Source organism: Rana temporaria, chromosome 5 (assembly GCF_905171775.1).
Source record: "Rana temporaria chromosome 5, aRanTem1.1, whole genome shotgun sequence".
Taxonomy (NCBI): Eukaryota; Metazoa; Chordata; class Amphibia; order Anura; family Ranidae; genus Rana; species Rana temporaria.
Genome location: NC_053493.1, coordinates 126,851,886 through 126,866,831, shown reverse-complemented (window position 1 = coordinate 126,866,831; position 14,946 = coordinate 126,851,886).

Sequence of the window (14,946 nt, the reverse complement as noted above, 5' to 3'; positions counted from 1 at the left end):
TATGATCATGCATGCAATGCGCATGTGCATGAGCACAAGCATAGGTCCGTACTGGTTTCCTGGTTTTGGGAATCTGGGTACCATACAATACCACCCCCTTGATAGCGGGGGAACCTGGAATCATCCTGTAACTGTCCTGCTGCTAGCTGACAACAACTTGTCTCTACCAATGACCATGCCAATGATCCAGGAGCTGACATCCATCAGTAAACGAACAAGGCAAGAGAATGGCATCTTAATAGGTCTTTTGAGGATGAAAGGAACACAGCCTTTGGCTTAGCCCCAGAATTTTTGAGGAGTGGGGTCCTATGGGGTAGGAGCATGGGCGAAGCTGCCCAAACGTATTCTGCCATGGTGTCTATCAGGAAAGTTTCTTCCAAGCACCTCTGTAACCCTTGTAAAACCAACCTGCTGTCCTGGCCTTTTTGGGATATGAGCAGGGTCACAACTTTGTGTTGTGTTAAAAATGTAATTTAATCGCACTGAAAAGCAAAATACAGATTAATAACGTTTCACAGCAATTTATTGATTCATGCATTTTGCTAGTTTTGAAGAAAAAAAAAAAAAAACAAGTAGCAAAATGCAGGACAGGCATAAACACATCCTCAAAAGTCATAAAACATCTATTCTACCTAGTCATTAGCATGACAGGTTTCTCAGGGAGGTGGGACAATCTTTGCCAAATATTACTAGGAGCCTCAGTAATTGTGTTTTGTTCTCTGAATGACTTTTTTTTAGAGACACCAGTTTTCACTGCATGCAGTGCTGTAGAATGCCTTTTCATAAGAATCACAAGAAGCATTCTGCACAGACAGATTACACATACACAGCTTCAGGCATTGAGACTACCACAAGATGACAGATTACATTGCCCCAGTGCGTAACTCCAGAACAACAGTCCTAATACTTAAGGGAGCATTTATCCAGCAAGTGACACGCCCACAAACTGCTCAGCACAATTATCTTCCTTTATTGACAGTCTTGACTACCAAGTTAATAATAGGAGAAGGTCTAGCAGCACTTTGGAAAAACTCAAATCAGATCATTAAGCCTTGTACACAAGCTTTTCAGCTTGTAGAAGAGTAGTGAGTACAACAAACTTTTACAATGCATTTTTAAAGCTTTCGGAGAGCTTAAATCAGCTTTCTTTGATGCCTATAAAGCAATTAAAGTGTATGTAAATCCCAACAACGAACTTTCTCTTTTTTGGTCTGTTAAATATACCATTGAAAGTGTTTTGTTATATCTGTTCAATAAGTGCATAAACACCCCTGTTGATCAGAAATGCCTCGTAGCTTGTTATCTAAAGGAAGGATATTACACCCCACCCCCACCAGTTCTTATTTTGTGATGTCAGAATGATTTGTCTCTTTCTTGATGAACAGAGTGGGAAGGACAGAGTAGTTAGGAAAAAAGACTAGGTAGGGCTGACACCTCTCTCTACACAGTCTACAAAATTGTGGGATCTCAATGGGACCTAGGAACTGAGTGCATTTTTGGCAAATTAACAAATGTTTTTCTGTACTTTCAGGGTCCTACATACACTTTAACCCAGAACCTAATGGGAGTGTGTGCTGTCTCTTTAACCACTTTAACCACCACCAGGACCAGGCCCCTTTTTGCGATTCGGCACTGCGTCGATTTAACTGACAATTGCGCGGTCGTGCGACATGGCTCCCAAACAAAATTGCCGTTCATTTTTTCCTACAAATAGAGCTTTCTTTTGGTGGTATTTGATCACCTCTACGGTTTTATTTTTTTGCGCTATAAACAAAAATAGAGCGACAATTTTGAAAAAAATTCAATATTTTTTACTTTTTGCTATAATAAATATCCCCCAAAAAATATATAAAAAACATTTTTTTCCTCAGTTTAGGCCGATACGTATTCTTCTACATATTTTTGGTAAAAAAATCGCAATAAGCGTTTATTGATTGGTTTGCTCAAAAAGTTATAGTGTCTACAAAATAGGGGATAGTTTTATGGCATTTTTATTATTATTATTTTTTTACTAGTTTACTAGTAAAGGCGGCAATCAACGATTTTTATCGTGACTGCAACATTATGGCGGACACATCAGACACTTTGGCACTATTTTGGGACCATTGTCATTTTTACAGAGATCAGTGCTATAAAAATGCACTGATTACTGTGAAAATGAAACTGGCAGTGAAGGGGTTAGCCTGTAGGGGCGCTGAAGGGGTTAAGTGTGACCTAATGTGTGATTCTTACTGTGTGGGGGTGTGGCTTGGCGTGTGATGTCACTGATCGTCGTTCCCTATGACAGGGAACAGACAATCAGTGACAGTCTCACTAGGAAGCACGGGGAGAAGTTTGTTTACACTTACCTCTCCCCGTTCTTCAGCTCTGTGACCCGATCGCAGGACACCGGCGGCGATCAGGTCCGCAGGTCCCGCGGGCGCGGTCACGGAGCTCAGGACCGAGTCGTGAGCGCGCCAGGTGGTGGAGCACGCGACCCACGGCTGGAATCTTAAAGGGGACGTACCTGTACGCCCTTGTGCCCAGCCGTGCCATTCTGTCAATGTATATCACCGTGCATCGGTCCTTAAGCGGTTAAAAAATAAATAAAACATTGTTACTAGGCTTTCAACAAGTTTCAGATAGTGCCAAAGCTTGTTGAAGCCTGCTAGTGGGTTTACGAGATCCAAAAGGAAACGTATATATATATATTTTTTTTTTACACATTTAAAAGAAGTGGCAGTGCAATGCATGTTGTGGGGGTTAGCTCAATGGGGATCACCTTCCGTGGGAAAAAGCGTAGTCCAAAAGGCAGGTTTTCTTAAAATCTGATTTATAACCTGTTTTATTTTTTTAAGGTTGAATGAAAATCAAATAAACAAAACAGAAAATAAATCCTTGCCATGCATGCACTAACTAAACAGTTCAGGATCCTACCTTACAGATAAAGGGCTTCTCTCCGTCAACCCACAAAACAAAGATAATGCAAACCTTTTTTTTTCTGTCTCTCACAAATAGATCTCTCTCTCTTCTCTCTCTTTTCTCTCTCTCTTCTCTCTCTCTCTTCTCTATCTCTTCTCTCTCTTCTCTCACTCTCTTCTCTCTCTTTTCTCTCTTTTCTCTCTTTTCTCTCTCTCTCTCTTCTCTCTCTCTTCTCTCTATTTTCCCTCTCTTTTCCCTCTCTTTCCCCTCTCTTTCCCTTCTATTTCCCCTCTCTTTCCCCTCTCTTTTCCCTCTCTTTTCCCTCTCTTTTCCCTCTCTTCTCTTCTCTTCTCTCTTCTCTTCTCTCTTCTCTTCTCTCTTCTCTTCTCTCTCTCTCTCTTCTCTCTCTCTTTTCTCCCTCTCTCCTTCCTGAGTCCCAGGCCAAAAGCAATTATTTACCTCAGTTCTGCTTTATTTATACCACCTGTTGGTGAACATAAGTGGACTGCAAAATCTGGTCTGGAACCAACCCTGCCAAGCTGGCTGGTAAAACCCGGAATGGATTCCACCTTAAAGTGTTAGTAAAGGAAACATTTTTTGTCATTTAAAATAACAAACATGTTATACTTACCTCCACTGTGCAGTTTGTTTTGCACAGAGTGGCCCCGATCCACGTCTTCTGGGGTCCCTGTCTCTGGTCCTCCCCGCAATTACTCACCACAGTCATGCGAGAGCTCGCATGGTGGTCAGTAATTGCGGGCATGCTCCTGTGATACAGTGAGTGGTCATAGCCACTCACTGTATCACTCGGCCCCGCCCCCTCGGCGCGCCGCGTCACCGGATGTGATAGACAGCAGCGCCAGCCAATGGCTGTGCTGCTCTCAATCCATCCACTCTAGCCAATCAGCGGCCAGGCTGGGTGGCGAAGAGGATCTCGGGACCGCGCGGGACTTTCGAGGGGTCAGGTAAGTATAACGGGGGCTCGGGGGGGTCGGCATTATGAGATATTTTTTCACCTTAATGCATAGATTCATTTACAACTCCTTTAATTCTCTGCAAATTAACGCATTCGAGGTGCAATAATGTCGCATCCCCCCCCCTCTGCTCAAGCTGAGTAAACGTCCCAACCAGACAATGGACACAGGAAAGGGCATCTACATTATTCTGCCATTTTCCAGCTCTATGCTCCACTGTGAACATAAATACCTGAAGGGCAAGGAACCACCTCTTTTTCTCCTTGTTATCACACATCCATTTAAGAGGGGCATGAGCAGTGACTAGTTTGAATGGTCACCCCAACAGGTAATTTCAGGACATCTAAGGCCCATTTGATAGCTAAACATTCCTTCTTAACAATGGCATAGTTGCCATAGTTCTCATGTCTGTTAAGCTTTATGCTCAGGTAGACCACTGGGTGCTCCTCCCCGTCTCTGATTTGGGACAGTACAGCACCCAGTCCCACATCAGAGGCATCTGTCTGTACCACAAACTCCTTTGTGAAATCTGGGGTCACGAGCCTAGGTTGTGCCTTCTCTGCCTCAGGATTCCACTTAATCATGATATCACCACAGCATCCGGCCGCAACAGAGGTATGCTGCGGATGCATTCCTGTTTTTGGGTCTTGGTAAGCAATGATAGACACCTCCTTTGTGTGGAATCTGTTTACCAGCAATGGCTCAGATTCAAGTAGCAATTGCGCCTGTGTAACCATAGGTTACACAGCGCAATTGCTTACTTGCCCCGGCGTTACGAATGCTCCTGATTCAGGAACATCGTAATGCCAACTGCAGCCTAAAATCTGCGTGGCATAAGGCTCTTATGCCACGCATATCTAGGCTGCATTCTTGCGATGACCGCTAGGGGGCGTTCCCATTGTGGTCAGCGTATAGTATGCAAATTGCATACTAACAGCGATTCACAATGTTGCGCGAGCCCTGCGTATGCAATTTACGTTGTTTCCGTACGGCGTGTTTAGCGTAAGGCTGCCCCTTCTAATAGCAGGGGCAGCCAATGCTAAAGTATACCCGTCGTTCCCGCGTCGCGACGTTCGAATTTTATGTAATTTGCGTAAGTGATTCGTGAATGGCGCTGGACGCCATTCACGTTCACTTTGAAGCAAATTACGTCCTTGCGACGTCATTTGCCGCAATGCACGTCGGGAAAGTTTCCCGACGGAGCATGCGCTATACGCTCGGCGTGGGAGAGCGCCTAATTTAAATGATTCCCGCCCCCTACGGGATCACTTACATTAGGCACCCTTACGCAGGGCAAGTTTAAACAGCGCACACGCAATTTACGGAGCTACTGCTCCGTGAATCGCGGGTAGCGCAGTAAATTTGCGGGGGCGCAGGGCAAAAACGCTGCCCTGCGCCTCCGTAAATAAGGGGCAAATCTACCTGAATCCGGGCCAATGTATTTTTTGTTATAGTTTGTGGCATCTTCTTTCTCTAAATTGGGCTTATTTTGCTTTTTAGATGGGGCTTTCTTTCTTTGTTAGTGCCAATATATTCTGAGCTATACTGTTTGGAGATGCATGCCCGGTTTCCTTTTGGAAGCCTAGACTACTGTAATATACTCTTTCATCGTATATTTTTATAAGATGCTACAATCTCCTTGGGCATTATATGGGTACTGCATCAAGGTAACATTGACCTTCAGGTCTGGTGTGGGTTTTAAGGGGAACTCCACCCCAAATTTAAAAAAAAATGGTGTAGAGTTCCCCCAAAAATCCACACCAGACCCCTTATCTGAGCATGCAACCTGGCAGGCCACAGTAAAAGAGGGGAGGAAGAGAGAGTGCCCCCCCTCCTGAACCGTACCAGGCCACATGCCCTCAACATTGGGAGGATGCTTTGGGGGTCTGTGACGCCTCAAAGCACCATGTCCCCATGTTGATGGGGACAAGGGCCTCATCCCCACAACCCTTGCCCGGTGGTTGTGGGGGTCTGCAGGTGGGGGGCTTATCAGAATCTGGAAGACCCCTTTAACAAAGGGGACCCCCAGATCCCGGCCCCCCCATGTGAATTGGTAATGGGGTACATTGTACCTCTACCATTTCACTAAGGAAGTGTAAAGAATTGTAAAAACAAACACACACACACCGTGGAGAAAGTCCTTTATTAAAAAAAAAATCCAGCGGTGGTAATTCACTCTGTCTCTGCTCCAACATTGTCAGTATCTTCCAGATTCCGATAAGCCCCCCATCCACAGACCCCCACAACCACCGGGCAAGGGTTGTGGGGATGAGGCCCTTGTCCTCATCAACATGAGGACATGGTACTTTGAGGGTTCACAGACCCCCAAAGCATCCTCCCAATGAGGGCATGTGGCCTGGTACGGTTCAGGAGGGGGGGCGCTCTCTCATCCCCCCTCTTTTTCTGCGGTCTGCCAGGTTGCGTGCTCGGATAAAGGGTCTGGTGTGGATTTTTGGGGGAAATCAACGCCATTTTCTTTTTAATTTGGGGTGGGGTTCCCCTCAAAATCCACACCAGACCTGAAGGGTCTGGAATGGATATTTGGAGGAACCCCACGTCATTTTTTTTAAATTTGATGGCGGGTTGCCCTTAATATCCATACCAGACCTGAAGGGCCTGGTAATTGGGTTTGGTGGGACCCCCACGCTTTTTTTTATGAATGACTTTTCTCTGAATTGCCAGGAGCAGATTCATTTTAGCCGCGAGTGATTTTAAATGACTTTTTTTCCTTCAGAAATGACACTTTGTGCAGGGACAGTTCTAAGCACGGGAAACATGCGCTACTTCACAGGCATACTATACACCCCCCAGGTATGAAATGTAAAGGAATATTTCACTTTTATTGTTCCACATTAAGCATTATTAAATTCACTGCTCCCGAAAAAACGGCAAAATACTTTTTTTTGCATTGATACATGTCCCCTGGGGCAGGACCCAGGTCCCCAAATGCTTTTTAGGACAATAACTTGCATGTTAGCCTTTAAAATTAGCACTTTAGATTTCAAACGTTCAAGTCCCATAGACTTTAACAGGATTCTAAAGTTCACACAAACTTTTGGTCTGTTCGCAGGTTCTGGTGCGAACCAAACGGGGGGGTGTTCGGCTCATCCCTAATCAGCACATTTTTTGGAGGGTTTACTCTTATTGCTGCATCGTTATGCCTATTGTAGGTGTGATATCATTTCTTTCTGGTGCCCAACCTGCGATCCCCATTGCTTTGGATTGGATGCTTCCACTTTTCTGCTCTTACTTACCTGAATATATATGATTTTAACCAGTTTATGTGTTATCCTTATTGTCATGATTAGGTGGGTTTTTATACAGCCGCACATTACTCTATGCGAGTTTCACCATAGCCATAGTTCATTGAACAGACATGTTAATATGTTCTATATTCTATGCTTGTTTAATTAAAGACTTACCTATACCTAATTGTATATTATTATTGTTATTATGATATGTATTATCTGTTTTGCATTAAATTGTCGTATCTGTTTTGATATCTTATATGTCTCTTTTTGTTTCTCTTTGTAGCCAATATATGTCTTACACCTTCTAAAGAAGCTTCTAGCGAAACATGTTCAACCAACAGGCATTTATATAGCTTCATTTTGCTCTCTATGTCCTATATTGTCTTTGTATCATGTCGTGACAATTTTATAGTTGTCGGTTTGTTTATAAGAGTGAACATTTGTTTACTCTTTTTATATTTAAATAAATGTATTTTTATGTTGTTCTATTTGTGGCACTGTTAAAATCCCCCTCTCCTAGTCCTTCCTATTCATTTTTTTGAATCAGTGTGACTATCTCAACATGTAGTATCCCGTGATCCCAAGAAATGCACAAACTTGCTTTTTATTTATAGGTTGGGGCCACTTTTGAACTGCCTCAATCTTGCTGATCTGAGGCTCGATCAGCCCTCGACCAATAATGTAGCCAAGGTATTTGGCATCCTCTGCATTTTGTATGCTGTCAACAAGCTTGTCGACCTGAGGTATTGGGTACATCACTCGTCTGCAAGTCTTTCAAAATACGGCCACTTGACTAGTGACTGGAAAACAACATGGGAATCAATCTCACCTTCGCTGAGATACCTTCATTGGTTGCCAGTAAAAGACAGAATCACTTTCAAGGCACTCTGCCTAATGCATAAGTGTATTCAAGGAAACGCCCCCCAATATCAATGCGAAAAAATAAAAGCCCATAACCCCAATCGCATTCTGCGATCCACCAATCAAAACCTCCTCCAGATACCCAAAGCCAGATACAAGTCCAAAGGAGATCGAAGATTTGCAGTCCAGGGACCTCGCCTGTGGAATGCACTACCAACCACCACCCGACTGGAGTCGGACCGCTTGGCCTTCAGGAGAAAGATTAAAACCCATCTCTTCTGAGGTCAAGGGGTTCCTTACCCATGAAATGGATTCAGCGCCCAGAGGCGATTCAGTTCGCATGTGTTGCGCTTTACAAGTCTCTCACTCACATCGAATTTGGACATGCTTTTCAACTTCCTGAAATCATTACAAAACCTTATAGTGCCACCTGGCTTTGGAACCAACACTATGGGACATGACCAGTCAAACTCTAACATGTTCTTTATTCCATTTGCAACTGCTTCTCGTCTAGCCTTGGGCATTCTTTGGGGCTTTACATTTACGTGGACCCCTGGTTCCGTAATTATGTCATGCGGTATAACACTGGTCTGTCCAAGTAGACGAGAGAAAAGGTCTCTATTCTTGCTCACAAACTCTTTAAGGTTCCTTTTGTTTGGCCCATGACAAGGTATCAGTTATAGGTACATCAGTTGTCACGAGGACCATGTCCTTTTGGGTGGCTGGCACTGCCAATATAGTCTCTCTGTCCTTCCAAGGTTTCAAGAGATTAAATGGGTTGTAAAGGTTCATTTTTTATTTTCTAAATAGGTTACTTTAAGCTAGTGCATTGTTGGTACACTTACCCTTTCCTTCAATTTCCCTTCTAAATGTTTTTTTTCTTTGTTTTCTTTGTCTGAATTTCTCACTTCCTGTTCCTCCTCAGTAAGATGTTCAGTAAGCTGTTCTAAATGACTTTCCACCGCTCGGATGATGGTGGAAAGCTTACTGAGGAGAAACAGGAAGTGAGAAATTCAAACAAAGAAAAAAAAACATTTAGAAGGGAAATCGAAGGAAAAGGTAAGTGAACCAACAATGCACTATCTTAACCACTTACCCCCCGGACCATATTGCTGCCCAAAGACCAGAGTACTTTTTGCGATTCGGGACTGCGTCGCTTTAACAGACAATTGCGCGGTCGTGCGACGTGGCTCCCAAACAAAATTGGCATCCTTTTTTTCCCACAAATAGAGCTTTCTTTTGGTGGTATTTGATCACCTCTGCGTTTTTTATTTTTTGCGCTATAAACAAAAATAGAGCGACAATTTTGAAAAAAATGAATATTTTTTACTTTTTGCTGTAATAAATATCCCCCAAAAATATATAAAAAAAAAATTTTTTCCTCAGTTTAGGCCGATACGTATTCTTCTACATATTTTTCGTAAAAAAAATCGCAATAAGCGTTTATTGATTGGTTTGCGCAAAAGTTATAGCGTTTACAAAATAGGGGGTATTTTTATGTCATTTTTATTAATATATATTTTTTACTAGTAATGGGGGTGATCAGCGATTTTTTTTCGGTACTGCGACGTTATGGCGGACACTTCGGACACTTTTGACACATTTTTGGGACCATTGGCATTTTTATAGCGATCAGTGCTATAAAAATGCATTGGATTACTATAAAAATGCCACTGGCAGTGAAGGGGTTAACACTAGGGGGCGGGGAAGGGGTTAAGTATGTCCCTTGTGTGTTCTTACTGTGGGGGGGGTGGCCTCACTAGGGGAAACACTGATCCTCTGTTCATACATTGTATGAACAGAAGATCAGCATTTCCCCTTTTAACGTTAAAATCCCAGGGTTTGTTACCCGCTCCCGAATTTCTTTTCTCATTGCGGAACTACAGTTCATTGAAGGAACCATGAATGCCAACATGCAATGTGACATACTGAAGCAGAGCATGATCACCTCCCTTCGTAGACTGGGCCGGAGGGCAGTAATCCAACATCATAACAACCCAAACACACTTTCAAGATGACCACTGCCTTGCTAAAGAAGCTGAGGTAATGCTGGTCAAGCATGTCACCTAAACCCTACTGAGCATCTTGTGGGGCATCCTCAAACGGAAGGTGGAGGAGCGCAAGGTCTCTCCAACATCCACCAGCTCCGTGAATTACATCATGGAGAAATGGATGAGGACTCCAGTGGAAACCTATGAAGCTCTGGTGAACTCAATGCCCAAGAGGGTTAAGGCTAGGCTGGAAAATAATGGTGGCCACACAAAATATTGACACTTTGGGCCCAATTTTGACACTTTCACTTAGGGGTGTACTCACTTTTGTTGCCAGCGGTTGTGTGGCTGTGTGCCGAGTTATTTTGAGGGGACAGCAATTCACACTGTTATACAAGCTGTACACTCACTACTTTACATTGTAGCAAAGTGTAATTTTTTCAGTGTTGTCACATGAAAAATAATAAAATATTTACAAAAATGTGAGGGGTGTAATCACTTTTGTGAGATACTGTAGATATAATATTTAGGAATTCTGGTAACCAGTACGATGTGAGGGTATAATTTTACTCAGCAATATCACATAAAATTATTGAATATGGATAAATGTGTTACTCTTGTAGATACTATGAGTACTTATTCATTTAGGTAAAAACTCATGCTATATGTATATATTTATGTAGGCATGGTCCTGATATATATATATATATATATATATATATATATATATATATATATATATATATATATATATATATATATATATATATCATTCACAACCATGATTGGTATACTTTAAAATATTTCTGAGTTAGGAAAAAAAATCTGGTATTTCTCTGCGTTGCTTAACATGGAATTTGCCCAGTCTAACTAACTATTTATACTTCACAATAATCTCGGTCCACAGACAGGGATTTCATCTGGAGAACAATCAGTCAAGTGTTTGTATTGTCGACTCATCTTAGTGGTATCGGGTCTTTTTATCTAACAACCCAAAACATGAAAATATCTTTGGTTCTTTGGTTTCTAGCTTTGCAAATAGCTCTTTTATAGTGTTTAAGGATAAGACCCGGTTCACACAGGGGTGACCAGTCAGGCGGCTAAGTTGTACAATGGAACCGTTCTAATAGGAGCGGCCCAAGTCACTCCGACTTAGGCCCCTTTCACACTGGGGCAGGGGCGGCATCTACCGTCAATTTTGTAGCGCTATTCAGCCACTAGCAGGGTGTTTTTACCCCCCTGCTAGCATCCGAGAAAGGGTTAAAAAACACCGCAAAGTGCCTCAGCAGAGGCGCTTTGTCAGCGGTATAGCCGTGGTGCCCCATTGATTTCAATGGGCAGGAGCGTTGGAGGAGCGGTATACACACCGATCCAAAGATGCTGCTAGCAGGACTTTTTTTACCATCCTGCTATCGCACCGCTTCAGTGTGAAAGCCCCGAGGGCTTTCACACTGGAGAGACAGCAGCGGCTATTTCACGTCAGTTTGCAGGAGCTATTTTTAGCGTTATAGCACCTGAAAAGCGACCCAGTGTGAAAGGGGTCTTAGAAAAAGGCTCCTGTACTACTTTGGGGTGACTTCAGAGCAGCTTGCTTTGACTTCTATACAGAAGTCATTTTGCAAGCCGTGCTGAATTTGCACTGTATGGGGTGGCTTCAGAGTCGGGCGACTTTGAAGCCGTCCCTGTGTGAATCGGCACTTAATAAAGTTGGAAAATAGCTGACGTCATCCTGATCCTTTCTTCACCTTTCTCTCATTAGGCTCACAACATCATTTTTTTTAATAGATATTATTATTTTTTCCCAAAAGGTCTAACATAACCCCCACAATAATGGAATCCAAATGTCATAGCAGTTTGAGACAATTATCGAGGTAGACTCATGAAGAAATATGGCTTAATTCAGGCTTGTAAGTCTTGTTTGAGAAGGTTCAGAACTGTGTGTACGAAATGTTTAAAGGGGTGTTGACACCTGTCAATAGCCGTAATTCCTTTGGAGAAAGATGGGTTTCTGATCAGTGTGTGCATCTCAGGGCCGTCATCTGTCTGTGGGAAATGGATCACTCTGGGCGCCTTTGGTATTGGCCGTCCTGACGGGTCTGTCCTGGTAGACTGGCCATCAGAGGTATCCATGGATCTCCCATATGGTCCCTTCTCTGGATGGCTCACACACACACATTGGACTCACATGGACATTTTAGTCCTGTAAAGGAAATTGGATTCCATGAGAAAAGGCACATATGTTTTTCATTAACATGACCTGTGTTTGAGATCTCAGTGTCAAGCTGACATCCTGGACTTCCTCGGAGCCCCCCTTTAGTCCATTGTGTGATCAGTCTTTTACCTGAACACTCTGAATGGCAAGACAAGGTATGAAACTGTTGCTATGGGAGGTATATCTCCGGGGCTCATTAACATGAGGACATTTGGTTATAGCTATGGACACCAGACACTAACAACTGAATTACACTCTTCAGAATCATTTTAGAGCTTAAATGCAGCGATTCTGGAATGATAAAATCATCAGGACATCTCAGTTTTACATGTGACATACTTACTGTCAGTAATAAAATATTTGACATGACAGTCAACCTTCTACTTGGGAGGAATAAAACAAATAAGATCTCCCCCTTTGGGGAGTCAATACCACTCATTTGAGGAAATCAAACTACCTTATGCGGATGACTCTTTTACCAGAATATCTTTAGTACCTTTAAGATTCTATTCCTCTGGAATTACGACGACTTCTTGGAACTGGGCTGTTTTGAGCGGCCTGCTTGTGTCAGAGGAATGAAGTGACCACTGAAAAATAGGAGAATAATTAATATCTAACTACCAAGATAGATATTTCAGGATCCTCATTATGCCGTGTACACACGATCGGTTTGTCTGATGAGAACGGTCTGATGGACCGTTTTCATCAGACCAAACCAATCATGTGTGGGCCCCATCGATTATTTATCCATCGGTTAAAAAAAATGGAACTTGTTTTAAAATTATCTGATGGATACCTAACCGATAGAAAAAAAACGATCTTCTGTAGGCACGTCCATTGGTTAAAAATCCACGCATGCTCAGACTAATTTAGGGGACGGGAGCGCTCGTTCTGGTAAAACTAGCATTCGTTATGGAGATGGCACATTCTACATTTTGAAAATTAGTGCCTCGTTTATTGCAGCACATTTTTTTCTTCGTTCTATTGCTAGAATAAAGACGTCGTTTTGCTGATGGTATTTAGAGAGAGTTCTCCCATACTGACTTCTTTTATTTTTTGCTTGTGATCTCATGAATAATCCTTTTTTTTTTAAAAAAAAGCCAGATCTCCAAAATATTTTTTTGTACTCCACATCTCTTTTTTTTTTTTTTTTCGTTTTCAGGTTTTTGTTTTTTTTATCAAGTTATCACAACAACATTTAAAAAAAAAATTCCCCCCTCAAGGAGGTTGTGTCCTTTGTTAATTACACATTGTATTTCTGAAATGTTTTATGGCTATTCACTAGAAAAACAAATAGACAAGTATTTAACTTAAATTAAATCTCCATTTATTCTGGACCAAAAAGTTAAACATGAAGGGCAACAATTGAACAATCAGCCAAATATATGCAGACTTTGGACCCCAAAGGCAGATTTCACCATGATGAACAACAAAATCAATAACATGAGGAGTCCCTCTAATTGGGATCAAAATCTGGTCCCCAAATCCCAGAAATCAGAAGCAGCAGCAGATGTCATACATGTCCCCAAGCTGTGGTACTACAACAACAACCTCCGTTTTCTGGCAGATCAGCTTGAAGCCAGGGAATTACTTTCTGGTCTTTCTTGAAGCCTTCCTTCCACGGCTCCCTGCAGCGTTCCTTCCACGGCTCCCTTCCACGGCCCCTTGCAGGTGGTGAAAATGTGGCAGGAGGAGGAGGAGACTGGGCCAGGTCACTGAGGTGTGTGGTCTCAGTCAGCAGACCCCTTCTTCCTCTCTGAATCACAGAAGCAAAAAGCTCCTCTGCCAGTGCCCGTTGTCCCTCCTGCATTCTCTGTAGCTGGTCAGCGAGGTAGGAGCTGTAGCCCTCTACAGGGTTAAGGGGGGCCCTTATGATGGAAGCTGCCTCCCTAATGACCTGCAGAGACTCCTCCTCCAGCTGGGACATGCGCCTCTGTCTTTTTGGGCGCATCTGGAGGGGAGGCACCTGTGATTCAGTGCTGCCACTGGGCCTGAGCACCTGCTGGCTGCCACTTGGCCCAGCCTCCTCCTGTCTGCCACTCACCCCTTCCTCCTCCTGGCTGTCACATTCCGGAGCCTCATCCTCCTCTTGGCTGAGCTCCTCCTGTGTATAAAAAAGGGACATGGTTTTATTTTTTGCTTCATTAATCACACACATTTTAAAGCTCATGACTGTTGCAATTTTTTTGTTTTTTTGTAAATTGAACAGACTCTCATTCTGACCCCTGCAGTTGGCATCTCTGTCACAATAATTTCTGCCCACGACTTTTTTTTGGTTTTCAAGCTTTCATTTTGGTTCAAAAAACATCTCATTAAACCAACAATAATTTGAGGCCAAGAAATATGTTGTAAACTACTATACCTGACTGAAGATGTTCAGATCTGGCTCCTCAATCTCAGCCAGCTCCTCGGCACCCTCTGCAGGGGTGGGGGGAACGGTGGAAGGAACGCTGGAGGGAACAGTGGAGGGAAGGGTGGAAGAAAGACTGGAAAGTGATTCTCTGGCCTCGATCTGATCGTCCAGAAAACTGAGGTGTTTATAGTACCACAGCTTTGGCTCCTGTTCTTCATCTGCTGCTGCTCCTGACCTCCGAGAAGCATGGACCTCTTTAAATCGCTTCTTGTAAGCATTCCTAATGTTATTGATGTTGTTGTTTATCATGGTGGAAGTTATCTCTGGTATCCAGGTCTGCATATAAGTGACCAATTGCTTAATTGTTGCCCTTCTAACATTGTTGTTATAATAGTTATTGTTT